The sequence below is a fragment of the Canis lupus genome, chromosome 14 (genome assembly GCF_011100685.1).
Source record: "Canis lupus familiaris isolate Mischka breed German Shepherd chromosome 14, alternate assembly UU_Cfam_GSD_1.0, whole genome shotgun sequence".
Classification (NCBI taxonomy): Eukaryota; Metazoa; Chordata; class Mammalia; order Carnivora; family Canidae; genus Canis; species Canis lupus.
This window is the reverse complement of record NC_049235.1, coordinates 48915065-48929855: the sequence shown is the minus strand read 5'-3', so window position 1 is coordinate 48929855 and position 14791 is coordinate 48915065. Positions and strand designations below refer to the sequence as shown.

Sequence of the window (14791 nt, the reverse complement as noted above, 5' to 3'; positions counted from 1 at the left end):
CTGTCAACTTCTGTACCCTTCTGTCCTTACTTCAGGCAAGTAAATAAGATTACCAGCATAGCGTAGAATTATAAGCTTTGGCACTGAAGTCCTGCCTTTATCATTTGCTAGCTGGGCTGTCTTAGGCAAGTTATTTAATTAATATCTCCATACTTCATTTTCCTCATCTGAAAATTGGATTATTATAATGTTGCATATTTCATAAAGTTGTACTGTTTTCCTTGCATGCAAATAATCTAAATAAACCAATCAATAGGACTTGGTATAGAGATGGCACTCTATAAATGTTTATCATGAGGGTAATTAAGATGGTATGTTTTACTTCTTCATATGGCCAGACTAAATGGACACTCTGGTTTATCAATGTCCTTATTCCTGGAGGAATAAGCTTGTATAATCAGGAAACTTCAGAATAGGTGGGATGTATACCACTTGATCTGGATATTAGCTATTTGAAACTGAGCAAGTTACTTTATTCCTCTAAGCTTTTATTTCCTCATCCATAAAATGGGAATGATGGGACTATCTGCTTTGCAAGTTGTGAAAATTTAGTAATGATACTACACTAAGGCACTAAATATGTGCAAACATGGTTCTAAGGGCTGTATTTAGGTACCCTGAGTATGATCATCTTGGAGTAGTAGACATTCAATCTCTTCTCGTTATTATGAGAGGAGAAGATCTGGGAGGCTCATGGTGCAGCTGTCTACCTCTAGGATGTTTTTTTTTTTTAATCTCAGGCACAGAGTCTGAGGTTACTCCACCCCCAAGAAACCCCACACGTATCTAACCACATTTCTGCCCAGCTCCACTGCCAGATACTTTAACAGGAAGGAGATAAAGGGAAGAAGAGAAAAAGCTTGGGGAAGCATAGAGGAGAAAGAGGAAGAGGGAGAGGCCGTGGGAGTGAGAAGTAGGGAACACATCAGGTGGGTGGTTGCTCTCAGAGGGAACAGGAATGGGGAGCCACCAACACGAAAAGGGGTATCTTGTATTTTCCTTCATCCATGCTCAGTCATGTGAAAATTTTAAAAAAGAACCCTACATAATCCAAACCACGACTTGCTTTTAAAAATGGCATGAAGAACAAAGAATATGAGCTTTGGTACCACACATATTTTCCTTTTTTTTATAGTTGCATTTTCGTGGTATTCAACATTAAACCCTCCATTTGAATACCAGATTCAAAATGTTCCCTTAATTCATTGACTTAGATTCTTTGTTTTGTCCTTAATTTGTGAATTCTTTAACCCTGCCAGAAATTGAGGATACTGTAGGGGGAAGAAAATATTTCCACTTCCTCTTGGTGCTTATAGGAATCTGGAGGATCAAGAAACATTCTCTCCACTGGGAGAACTTAACCTCAAGTCTTCTTGAATCTGGAAAAATGCTTCAAGAAACATTTTGATGTGCAGAGTCACTAATAAGCCTAAGCCCCTTCTATGCTCTGAGTTTTGGAAGTTTACCTATGTCAGTCCAGTGATTCTCAATATATTGACAAATATGCACCATTTCTGCCCTTCTCTCTATCCTCTAGACTTCCTGGCCAGAGTTTAGAGTTAGATGCTACTAATAATAAGGGGTTTCCTATGACAATTTGATGATGAAACTAAAGAGAAGCCATCACCTTTCCTTTGTAGACAGCATTCAGGCCAAGGGCTTCTGGAGAGAGCAGAGAAGTCATTCTGGAGGAGGGTCTCAGGCTTCTGCTGAATCACGCTTCTTGGAGCATAGGCAGCTATAGTTTTCAATGGCAGTTTTCTGAGTTTCCTATTTCCTATTCCTATGCTATATATTTCCTGAAGCTTCCAAAGAAAAAATACAGCAGCTGTCCCGTCTTTACTCTCTCGACTTTCCCAATGGTGTTGCAGCATCTGATCCTCTACATGAAATCCTTCCCTGTTTGGAACACCTGGGGTGGTTTCAGGTTTTTTTCATGGTATTCTTGTTGATGCCAGCTACATAATAGAATTGTCTGGAAAGCTTTTGAAAGACACTGATGCTTGCCTCCCACCTCTGGAGAGGGTCCTAGGCATCCATATTTTTAAAATGCTCTCCAAATATTTCTGAGGGGCACCCAAAAATTAAAAGCCACTGTGTCAATCTCAAATTGAATTCCCAACCTCAGGCTTTGGTTTCTTTTTTTGTCAGACCCATTTCTTAGTCATTTCAAATCAGCTTTATCAAATCAGAGACCCTGCTCTATCCCTTCCTTCAATATGTTTTCCCAACACAGTAAGGAGAGGCCAGTATAAGCAACTTTCAAAGTGGCCTAGGGTTTCTTGGTGTCTTACAGAAGGTACCCTGCAGAAGCAACTGTCAATGCAAATATAAAAATATAAAGAAATAAAAGAATACATTAAAAGTAAAAGATTAAAAGGATGACCAGGCAATTTTTAAAATAGCCAAAATTATACTTTTGAAAATGAAAAGTATGCCAATAGAACCAGCATCTCAAAGGACATATTAGATAAAGGAAACAAAAATTGGTGAACCGCGTAATAGATATTAAAAAGTTCCTCAGGGATCCCTGGGTGGCGCAGCGGTTTGGCGCCTGCCTTTGGCCCAGGGCGCGATCCTGGAGACCCAGGATCGAATCCCACATCGGGCTCCCGGTGCATGGAGCCTGCTTCTCCCTCTGCCTGTGTCTCTGCCTCTCTCTCTCTCTCTCTCTCTCTCTCTCTCTGTGACTATCATAAATAAATAAAAGTTTAAAAAAAATAAAATAAAAAATAAAAAGTTCCTCAGAATGCAGCACAGAAAGAAAAATATTAAAAGCAAACACACCGTATACCTTTCTTAGCACTTTGCATATCATTTCTCTTGTAATCCTCACAATAATCCCATTAAGCAGATACTGTTGCTTCCCTGTTTTAGAGATGAGAAAACTGAGGCATAGAGAGGTTAAGTAACTTGCACAAATTTACATACCTAATAAGAGAGCCGTTATATTTAAGTAACAGAGCCTGGCTTCAGTTACTCAGCAACTATGTTATGTTCTTATCAAGAAAGTAGAAATCATAAAAAAGAAGAGACATGGATGCTAAATTTGTTGTAGAACAGAAGATAGAGCAAAGAAAGGCAGTTTTTTGAGAGATAATGGCTGAGAATTTTCCAGAATTGATAAAAATTAACAATTATCAGGCTCAGTAAGCTCAAAAAATCTTAAACAGGATGAAGAAAAAAAAATCCATACTTACACACAACAAAGTGAAACTGCAGAATAGTAAGGAAAAGAGGCTGCTGATCTTAAAGGCAGTCCAGTAGAAAACACAAATCACCCAAAAGGAAAATACTTTACACATACAGTGGCTTCTTATAAGCAGCAGTGGAGGCCAGAGTACAGTAGGATATTATCTTAAAACAAGAATAAAAATAACTATCGAGGTCCAAAGTATACCCAGCAAAATGATCTTTTCAAGAATACGGGCAAAATGAAGACTGTGTACAAATAAAAATTGAAAGAGTGTAACATCAACTTATCTTTAAACATGTGGAAGATAAAATTTAAGAAAGAAGGAGAGTTATACAAGAAGCACTATCTGAGTCACAAAGGAAAGAAACTGCTAATCAAAGGAACTGTAAATATATGGTGCATCTAAACAGATTTTATATGAAACAACAATAATAATATCTAATTTGTTGGGTTAAAATATCAGACAAAACCAAAATACTGGGCAAAAATATGAAACTTGAGAAGGCAGCAGCCCCGGTGGCCCAGAGGTTTAGTGCTGCCTTCAGCCTGGGGTGTGATCCTGGAGACCCAGGATCGAGTCCCAAGTCAGGCTCCCTGCACAGAGCCTGCTTCTCCCTCTGTGTCTCTCATGAATAAATAAATAAAATATTAAAAAAAAGAAAAAAGAAAAAAAAAGCAAGTTCAATTGATTCCAAAGAAAAGAGATCAAAGAAGGAAGGAAAGAAGGTCCAGGGAAGGAAGGGTAAAATGAAACCTACAAAAAGGTACACAAGTAGCAACAAATTGAAAGGTAGGAATAGATGCACATTTCAGTAATCATTTAAGTGGAACAAACTCTACAGTTAAAAAGATCATCAGGGCAGCCTGGGTGGCTCAGCAGTTTAAGCGCCCAGGGCCTGATCCTGGAGTCCCAGGATTGAGTCCCATGTCGGGCTCCTTGCATGAAGCCTGCTTCTCCCTCTGCCTATGTCTCTGCCTCAATCTCTCTCTCTCTCTCTCTCTCTCTCTCTCTCTCTGTGACTATCATAAATACATAAATAAAAAAATAAAATAAATAAATAAATAAATAAATAAATAAATAAATAAATAGGAGCGCCTGGGTGGCTCCGTCAGTTAAGCATCTGACTCTTGATCTTAGGTCAGGTCTTGATTTTTGGATGGTAAGTTCAAGCCCTGCTGGGCATGGAGCCTACTTAAAAAAGAAGAAGAAGAAGGGGAGGAGGGCGGGGGGTGGGAGTGAATGGGTGACGGGCACTGGGGGTTATTCTGTATGTTGGTAAATTGAACACCAATAAAAAATAAAAAAGAAGAAGAAGAAGAAGAAAAGAAGAAGAAGAAGAAGAAGAAGAAGAAGAAGAAGAAGAAGAAGAAGAAGAAGAAGAAGAAGAAGAAGAAGAAGAAGAAGAGGAGGAGGAGGAGGAGGAGGAGGAGGAGGAGGAGGAGGAGGAGGAGGAGGAGGAGGAGGAGGAGGAGGAGGAGGAGGAGGAGGAGGAGAAAGGGTACCATCTATTGTGAGGGAAAAGGGAGCAGCACCTACGTCTTCTCAAGAGAGGCTGGGAGAAGAATTGAGAGAATTTTTTTTAAAGATTTTATTTATTTATTTGAGAGAAGAGAGAGAAAGGGAATATGGGCCAGGGCATGGGGAAAGGAACAAGCAGACTCCCTGCTTAGTGGAAAGACCGATGCAGGACTCAATCCAGGACCCTAAAATCATGACCTGAGCTGAAGACAGAAGCTTAACCAACTGAACCACCCAGATGCCTTTCCTCTTTATCTTAAGATTTTATTTATTATTTTAGAGGAGAAAGAGAGAGAGAGAATTTAAATGAAGAAAGGAGAAAAACATTTGGCCAGTATTTGTTGAGCAACTGCCTATTCCTGGCCCTAACCTAGGAGATTTATTTGCATTCTCTCCTTGTAATCCTTATAATAGCTCTCTGCAATAAGAATTATTACCTCCAGGTCAACTAGGTTGCCCAGGCAGGGCTCTCTATGTGGCTGAGCAGGAAATTGAATTCAATTCTATTATACCAGAGAAGTCACCATGCGAAAACTGAGCTGTAAGTATTCACGTGTAGAATTGACAGATAAAATAGAAGATACCCAATTGATCTGAAATTCAGATTATTTTTTTTTAATTTTTATTTATTTATGATAGTCACACAGAGAGAGAGAGAGAGGCAGAGACACAGGCAGAGGGAGAAGCAGGCTCCATGCACCAGGAGCCCGACGTGGGATTCGACCCCGGGTCTCCAGGATCGTGCCCTGGGCCAAAGGCAGGCGCTAAACCGCTGCGCCACCCAGGGATCCCTGAAATTCAGATTAATAGTTATTTTTGTACAAGTATCCCATGCAATACTTGGGACATATATATATTTTAAAAAGTATTTGTCACTTATCCAAAATTCACATTTAACTGGGAGTCCTCTATTTTGGTTTTCTACATCTGGCAACTCTGTGTAGAAGTGAAATGAAAGGGAAGACAGAGGTGTGCTGAGATATAATGGTGCTTAGCAAAAGTCTCCCTTGTGTCACAAAGCAAGGATCCCCTCCTTTCCTCCTGTGACAACCCCACTTAAATGTATGAAAAAATATATTTATAGATTATTATTTTCTTAATTGTTATTTAAGGGTGGTTTTAAACTGAGCTGTGGGAGAGGAAGAACATAGGTTATTCTTCCAAAAGAAAGAATATTATCTAGTGGGCTATATCCATAGAAATATGTAGGAGCTGGGTATAAATTAATGGATAAATTTTATGACTTAATTTTCATGAAAAAGATCATTGTGTGATATTCAATTTTAAATATAAAATCATACAAATACTCATGAAGCCCAATAGGGCTCGATCTCACAACCCATTAGATTATGACCTGAGTCAAAATGATGAGTGGGACACTTAACCCACTAAACCACCCAGGCACCCCCCTTACCTTCTATTTTAAGTGCTAATAGCAAGGACATAACCAACAGCTGCCCAAGAACTTATGTCTATGAGAAGGAGGAATAGAGATGTTTCTAAAATATTCAGAGAGATGATCTGGCATCATGGCCCAGGTGCCCATTGCTGTTCAATACATACAAGAGAGGCTACCCCAGGGGGAGAGACATAGCTTTATTCCTTTTAGCTAGGTTTTCTTTATAAAAAATCATGAGTCTCTCAGCCTTTGTATACTTCTAAGTGACAAACACATCTGCTATGCCCCACTCCTTGGTCAACTCCAATAAGCCTCAACTTTTGTGTCAGTAAAAGAGATCACATCTAACTCAAACGAGAATAAGGATCAAGAGTATTAACAAATGAAAATGCCCAGGACACAGTATTATTCAATAATCATCACCCTTCTTCCCTCCTACTGCCACTGTAGAGGTTATAGTTCTTATAATAAAACAAATTGAAATTATTTCCACTTCACTGTCCCATCTGTCAGTGACATTCAGTTAAAGGGCTCTAGGGACCACAGGGACCCGTGTAGATGAATAACTCTGGTTTATTACTCATTGCCTGGAGGGAGAACATATAACATGGGGAACCATGAGGTAACTTAGTAAGATGATGTTGTAGGTTTGAGCCCCACACTGGCTGTAGAGATTACTTCAAAAAAATAAAATCTAAATAAATAAATAGCTTTCAACTTTATTTACAACAGAAAAAAAAATCCTTTGCTATATTATCAGAGACTGGCAAAAAAATTTTTTGTAAAAAAAATCATAGTAAATATTTTTGGTTTGCAGGTCATATAGTCCCTTCCAGGATCACTCAGCCATCCTTGTAGTAGGAAAGCAGCCATAGATCAGACATGGACAGATGCATGTAGCTGTGTTCTAATGAAACTTTACTTATTAAAACAAAACAAAAAATAAATAAATAAATTAAATAAATAAAAAAAAACAAAACAAAAACAAAAAAAACTGTTTTAATGTAACTGAGTGTCACATTCCTTGTTAGTCCTCCAAATTTCACTTACTAAGACTCAGTTGAGAGTCCCAACCCTCTCCGTCTTTACTGACCTTCAAACTCACTAAATTACCCCAGCACTCGGAGTCCACATCATGCAACTCATGCCTGAGTATGGAGGCTGCTAGGGAAAACTCAGGACTTAATAAAATTCGCTTTCCTGACCTGCAGCAGTATCCAGGTGACCTTAATCTTTGATTCTGTTATTAGCACTGTAAAGGAAAAATGATCTAAACCTAGCCTGGAAGAGAGCTTTTTGTGTAATCCACTTCGGTATGTTCTTCTGGGAAGCAATTAATATTCTTGATAAAAGGCTTTCAATTTTTTCTAATAAGCCTTAATAGGATTAAGACCTGGTAGAGAAAACTAGCTACCTATACATCATTTAGCTAATGACTTTTATTCAATGTTCTTTTTCTTTTTATTCAATCTAATAAAAATTATCTAACCATTTTTTTCTGTAAATGTCTCTGCCAAGAGCAACATCTTAGAATTGGCCTGTTTCAGATATTCTCAGTGAAGATAGTTTGACATTAAACTCTCAGGTTCTTTTAATTAAATTTTCTGGAAAAATTTAATAGTAAAATAAAGATTATTATACCTATCTCTGGCTTATTAGCCATTAAAAAATTTGACAAATATAGATTCCCATAATGACATGATCTTTGCATTTGTTTTACATGGACAAATTGTCTCTTTCCAAATGTATTAATAATGTCTCCTAGACAGGAGTCATAAACATCTTTGAGTATTTCTACATGTCTCTCTACCTATAGTATTATAAAGAGTGAAGTAAGTATAAAAATGTCTATTTTACTATTAAAAATTTTTTCCTGAAAACAAGAGAACCTAAAAATTTTTTTTTCTTTAAAGATTTTAGTTATTTATTTCAGAGAGAGAGAGAGAGAGTGCAAACATGGGCAGGAGGAGGGGCAGAGGGAAAAGCTGACTCCAGCTGAGCAGGTTGCCCAATACAGGGCTCAATCCCAGGACCCAGGGATCATGACCTGAGCTGAAGGAAGATGCTCGACTTACTGAGCCATCCAGGCACCCCAAAACCTAAAAAGTTTTATGTGATATTTGTTTCATGAGAAGAGATCTGGAACAGGCCAACTTAATAATTTTGCTGTTGGTAGAGATGTTTTTAAGATATATTATACATAAAATGGTGTATATAGAGAGAGACTGATGGGGGGGTGCAGACTGATGAATGAGAAATTTCTTTTATTTTTTTAATTGTTGCATATCTTGTCCAAAGCCCAGCTAAAGCTTCTCTAAATCAGGCCCTTGCATAGAGTAAAGTCTGCGATAGATATGGTCACTGCTCTGCAAAGAGATTACGACCTAGGGAAAAGAGAAGACCTGCATAATAAAATAATCTAAGGCACTGTGTGATAAATTACATGAGTGCCATTATACATGTATGAAATAACAAGAAATACATATATTTGTCTCTGCCCTCAGTCCCTGACACAGGATTCCTTAACCCCTTATAAGTCCCTAAGTGATAAGAGTACTAGAAACATCCTGTTTCATGGTGGTGATTCTGGGTGGGCTTGCGGATAGCCTCTCAGTGAGGGCTGGTCACCAGAATGATCAAATCCCAGTTAGAAACTTAGAATTTTCAGCTCCATCCCCCATCCACAAGAGCATGGCGAGGGCTGGAAATGGAGTTAATAATTGATCATGCCAAATGAAGAAGTCTATAATATCCTAAGAGCAGGGGAGTTGGGGCTTTAGAGAGCTTCCGGGTCGATGAACATATCCACACTGGGTGCGGAGGGGTACCCTAACTCAACAAGGACAAGAGCTCCAGTGCTCAGGGCCCCTACCCAGACCTTGCCTTACATATCTCTTCATCTGGCTGTTCATTTGTGTCCTATATCATATCTGTTAATAAACTGGTCAACATTAAGTAAGTATTTCTCTGAGTTCTATGAGATGCTCTAACAAATTAATCAGACCTGAGGAGGGAATAGTAGAAACCCCATTTGCAGCCAAATCTGACAGAGTTATGGGTATCATAAGGACCTACCACTTGTGATTGGTATCTGAGGCAAGCTGGGAACCATTTGGTGGGACTGGGCCTTTAACCTGTGGGGTCTGGCCCTATCTCTAGGTAGAGAGTGTCAGACTAAATTAAATTAGAGGCCACCCTGCTAGTGTTATGGAGAATTACTTGATGAGGGAGGAGAAGCCTCTATACATTTGGTAACCAGAAGTGTCAGAGGTGAGGCATTGTGTGTTAGTACTGAAGGAGACACCCATAGGAGGGAAAAACACTCATAGGAGGGGAAAGTTTTTCTAATGCACCAAGTGACAGAACAATTCCACCTACCAACATCAACATGTAGTTGCTGTACTGGTTCTGATGACTAGGAGTCCCACCGAGGAAAGTGAGGTAGTGCCATTCTAGGCATGGATCACAGTATTAAAAAGAAGATAATGTGTAATGTGAATTTGGGGAAAGGTGAGATGTTGTAATAATTGACACAGGGGAACCAGTTTGGAGAATAGTGGGAGATGATTCACACCAGGTTTTCTCAGACTAGGCCCCAATATTTCCAAGCCAGAAATAGCTGGAATCCAGAAGAGACAGGCAATTTATTTTTTCATGTGATTCTAACAATAGAAGCAAGAATTTGTCTTTACAGAAAAGAGCAGATACTATGAATCCATTTATGTTAAGGACTCAGAATAGTCAACTTGAAAGAGGCAAAAAGTAGAATAGTGGTTACCAGGGGTGAGGTAGGGAGTTATTGTCTGGTGGGTACAGAGTTTCAGTTTAGTATGATGAAAAAATTCTAGAAATGGATAGTGGTGATGATTGTATAATAAGGTGGATATAGTTAATGCCAATGAACTATACACTTAAAAAGAGTTAAAATGGTAAATTTTGTGTGTACTTTACCAAAATAAAAATAAGAAACAGGAAAATAATTTGTTTTTAGGGCAGAGTCTACCTTTAGTCAAGAAAAGATAATTTTGGTGAGCTTTTTAGTAATACAAATAAATGGAAGGTATTGAAGATGCTTCAGACCTAAATGGATCACATTTCTGTTCAACAGGCTTTGCTTTTTAGAGATGATTGTAGTATGAATTTATTATTATTTTTTTAGAGAGGGAAAGGGGGAGAGGGAGAGAGAAAGAATCTTAAGCAGGCTCCGCGTCCAGCACAGAGCTCCATCTCACTACTCTGAGATCATGATCTAAGCCAAAATCAAGAGACAGACACTTAACTGACCGAGCCACCAAGGTGCCCCTGTACAAACTTATTTTTGAGTGGAGCTTATTATATATTATATATTATAATATATATATTATATATATATATATAATGAACTTATTATTTAAGCAGAGCCTCACATAGGAAGGGAGAAACCCGAATTTAGGTTGTAAAGGGAAGAAGGGTAGAGCTCTGCCCCAGATTCGTGAGTGGCCTCAGTAGCATGGCCACAAACCAGGGCCAAGGAGAGATGGCTCCTGGGGACTTCCAGGAAGAAGTACAGTACTGATGCCTCTACCAGGTGATTCTAACTTTGAGACTTTCATTTTCCTCTGTAACTTTTTCAGTTGTCATCAAGCCTTCAATATAGTTCATGGGCCAACAAACTATAGGCTGTGAACCAGCCATTTGTTTTTATAAATCAAGTTTTGTATTAATGCACTATTTGCTTTTGCATGATACCTGAAGAATTGAGTAGTTGTGTCAGAGATTGTATGGCCTCTGAAGCCTAAAATATTTGTTACCTAGTCTAGTCCTTCAAGAAAAAGTTTTTCAAAAAAAAATTGTCACAGATTCAAGTTAGTTGTGTTTGAAAGGGAACCAGAGGCACCTTACCCACTTTTTGGAGAGAAACTGACCAGAAAGTTTCAGAGGTGATCTGCAAATAGATCCTGGGGCAGCAGTCAGACGAGAGAAGCTTGCTGCCTTGGGCTTCCTAAAGCACTTCCTTGAGTGTCTCAGAAATCCTTTGGGAGGGGACTAGGCTTCGTGTCATAATCTAAGTAAGACCTTGGACCTTGAACATATTGGATTATATATTTGAGATCCAGGATGCCTGGTGGCTCAGTGGTTAAAGAGCCTGCCTTCAGCTCAGGGAGTGATCCTGGAGTCCAGGGATCGCATCCCACATCAGGCTCCCTGTGTGGAGCCTGTTTTTCCCTCTGCCTATGTCTCTCTCTCCCTGTGTCTCTCGTGAATAAATAAATTATATATATATCACAGTTATGTCCAACATCAAAAAGAGAACCAATCTTTGACCTTAGTGACTACTGTTCTTAGGGCATTTTGGGTTCTAAGCCTTTGGTATCTATGGCACAAAATCACCATGATGGTGTCTTCATCTTTTCATTCATTCATTCACTCATTCATTCATTCATTCAAATATATATATATATTTGAGATCCCATTTACAAAGGTTTTGGGTTTTGGCCTATATGTGGACTAATCTCAATCCCTAAGGAGATCCAGGAATATGACTCTAGCACAACCTCTAAACGGTTGAACAAATGGTGCTGTTTAATGCAGAGTGACACTACACAAGCAAGCTCTATAATTACAACCCAAAATGAATAGTATGTTGCTGTTTCCCTAACAGCTTTTAGAGGTGGAGGGGGAGTGAAGGCAGGAAAGGAGGTAGGATGTACTTTTTTGAATAAGGACATTTCAGGCATAACTCCAGATACATGTAGATTATGCAGGCTTTTCATTAACATTTCTTAAATTTTTTTTTAAATCTTAAGACTTAAATTTCCCAAGAGAAGTGAATGAATCACAAACCAGCTATTGTAGCACGAGTTTCTCTTTCAGAAGATGAAATTATTCCTAGATAGAGAAGAGAGGTACTTTTAGATCCAAGTCATTCTCTACCTACCCCATGTAGCTTTGGGGAATTCCCAGAGAATGGTACTCAGATTTTGGCACCATCAATTGGCCAGGCAATGGAAATGAGGCTAAATTTCTTTTTTAGGGAGCATAGTGATACTCTAAATTCTGTTAGATCTGACTTTTGGATTGCCCCAGAAAGCCTACCATTTAGGTATAATGCTCCAGCTGATACAACCTCCTACTTGGTCTCAGCGGGAATGGCTTAGATGCTGAGCATACTGCTACTCCTTCAACAAAACATCACTCTCATATCACCCCATCTCCCAGACTAGGTCACTGGAACATCTGTAACACGTGAATTACATTCAGCAAACTTCACTTTTTTTGGAAAAGGTGACTTAATCTTCAGGAACTGCAATCTTTAGTTGACCAAGTATTTTGAAATCACAGTTATGTCCAACATCAAAAAGAGAACCAATCTTTGACCTTAGTGACTACTGTTCTTAGGGCATTTTGGATTCTAAGCCTTTGGTATCTATGGCACAAAATCACCATGATGGTGTCTTCATCTTTTCATTCATTCATTCATTCATTTATATATCCATTCCAGAGATGTTGAGCACTTCCTATGTGGCAAACACTATTCCCAAATACAAAGATGAAAAAAGTATAGTTCCTGCTCTTAAGGAAATCATATTTTTAGGAAAGAAATTCTGCTTAGGTTAAGTCTGATTATAATGGTCATAACTAATATCATTGTCATCAAAAACAAGATGAGGTAATAAGAATATTTGGTTAATATTTTGACATAATTATACTGTGAATTATGAAGATACTTTGCAAGGTACTATCTCAGAAATGTCTGACTAATTACAGAATTTTTCTCAAAGTTATTACTTTGAAGGATATCATTGATTTGTGCAAATTACAATCTTTAATATATTTTGACATGTTATTTTGGTCATAATATGCTAACATCTATTATAATGTTAACACAGTAGCTTAGACATACTAGGTACTCAATTAAATATTTCACTAAATTTCAAATTTGGAGAACATCTTTAGTCATCAGCTAGTTCTATGATCCTTGACCTTAATTGGATTTTGAATCCTTTGAAAATCTGATGAAATATGTGAACCTTTTGTCCTATTAAAAAATAACATGTTTACATACACTCAGATTTTTGTATACAATTTTAGGGGATTGGTGGATCACTCTATGTATCATCTATGAACTCCTACATCTTCCATTTTATAATTGATGAAAATTATTACCTATAACAGGGTTTGGACAATTATGGCCCTAAGGCCAAATATAGCTCATCTTCCATTTTTGTACTGCCTGTGAGCTAAGATGGCTTTTACATTTTTAAATGGTTTCATATTACCTTCATATTATCTTCAATTTTGCCTGTTGGCCTGCAAAACCTAAAATATTTACTATCCAGTCTTTCACAGAAAAAATTTGCCAAACCTTGGCTTAGAATGGTTAGAAAATATTTTCTAAATCACTCAGCCAATTACAAGAAAATAAAAGACTTGGATTCATACCACCTGATTCCTTCTCTATTGGTCTTCCCATTACTCCTGTTGATCCGTTAAAATATTGACTAATTGATTTAAACCCAATAAAAAAGAAAACAAGGAGTTGTAAATCTGGAGTCCCTAATAAAATTTCTTAGATAAACAATTATGCATTTAATTAAGAAGTTGAAATCCAGTAATTAAGTGACCTATCCAAAAGTATATCACAGATTTATTAAAGAAGCAATTAGGGGTACCTGGGTGGCTTAGTCAGTTAAACATCTGCCTTCAGCTCAGGTCATCATGATCTTGAGGTCCTAGGCCCAAGCCCCAAGTCAGGCTCCCTGCTTGGTGGAGAGTGTGCTTCACCTTCTCTCTCTGCCTCTCCCTCCCACCCAGGCTCTCCCTCCCTCATAAATAAATAAATAAATAAATAAATAAATAAATAAATAAATAAATAAAATATTTTTTTTTTTAAAAAAAGAAGCAATATTAAACTCTCAAACTCAGGTTGTACATTACTGACTTTAAGTTTACGTTATATTCTATTTCACATATTTGATGTGCAGTACTTCTTGTAAAAAGGAAATAAAGGTGGAAAAGAAGCTTAATGTAAAATTATCTGAACAGATGTTGTTTTTAACTTTTGTGTTATTTTCAGATTCCTCCTTTCATGTAGTACTACAAAAATAGAATGAAAAGAATTATAATAACCATTATTACACATGTTATTTTGAAAATATTTCTTTTACAAATTCCAATAGCTGATTACTATTGATTTTTTCTGTTATTAGGGCTGCTAGAATAATTTTAAATCATATGTGAGAATATTACCAGTAATAGAGTTTAAAGATTTTCATAGTGAAAAAAATACCACTTAAAATATAAACATTTCAGTGATATATAAATGCAGTATCAAATGCCCTAAAGAACTCTATGATGGTTTTAGCCAGACTCTCTTTTTTCTTTTGACAGATTCTGAAACCGCTTTTGTTCATATTTAACCACTTATAAGAAGTAGGTGTACTACTTCTGTACTACAAAGGAAGAACTAGACAATTCTTTCTCTAAAGGAGGAATTGTGATTAGAGTAAATAAGCTTGCTTTTTACAGCAAGGCTGAAGATTTTTCTTTAAAAAAAAGATTTTATTAATTTATTTGAGAGAGAGAGAATATGAGCAGAAGGAGGAGCAGTGAGAGATAGAAAAGCAGACTTCCCACTGAGCAGAGAGCCCAGTGCAGGGCTTGATGGGGGATTCGATCCCAGAATCCTGAGCTCATG

General features: G+C 37.7%; 1 protein-coding gene across 4 annotated transcripts in view; it reads right to left on the bottom strand.

The window, feature by feature from the left end:
• Nucleotides 1-14791, bottom strand: part of GPR141 (G protein-coupled receptor 141) — a 43135-nt gene that overhangs the window by 28004 nt on the left and 340 nt on the right. The gene's annotated exons all lie outside the window — the stretch shown is intronic.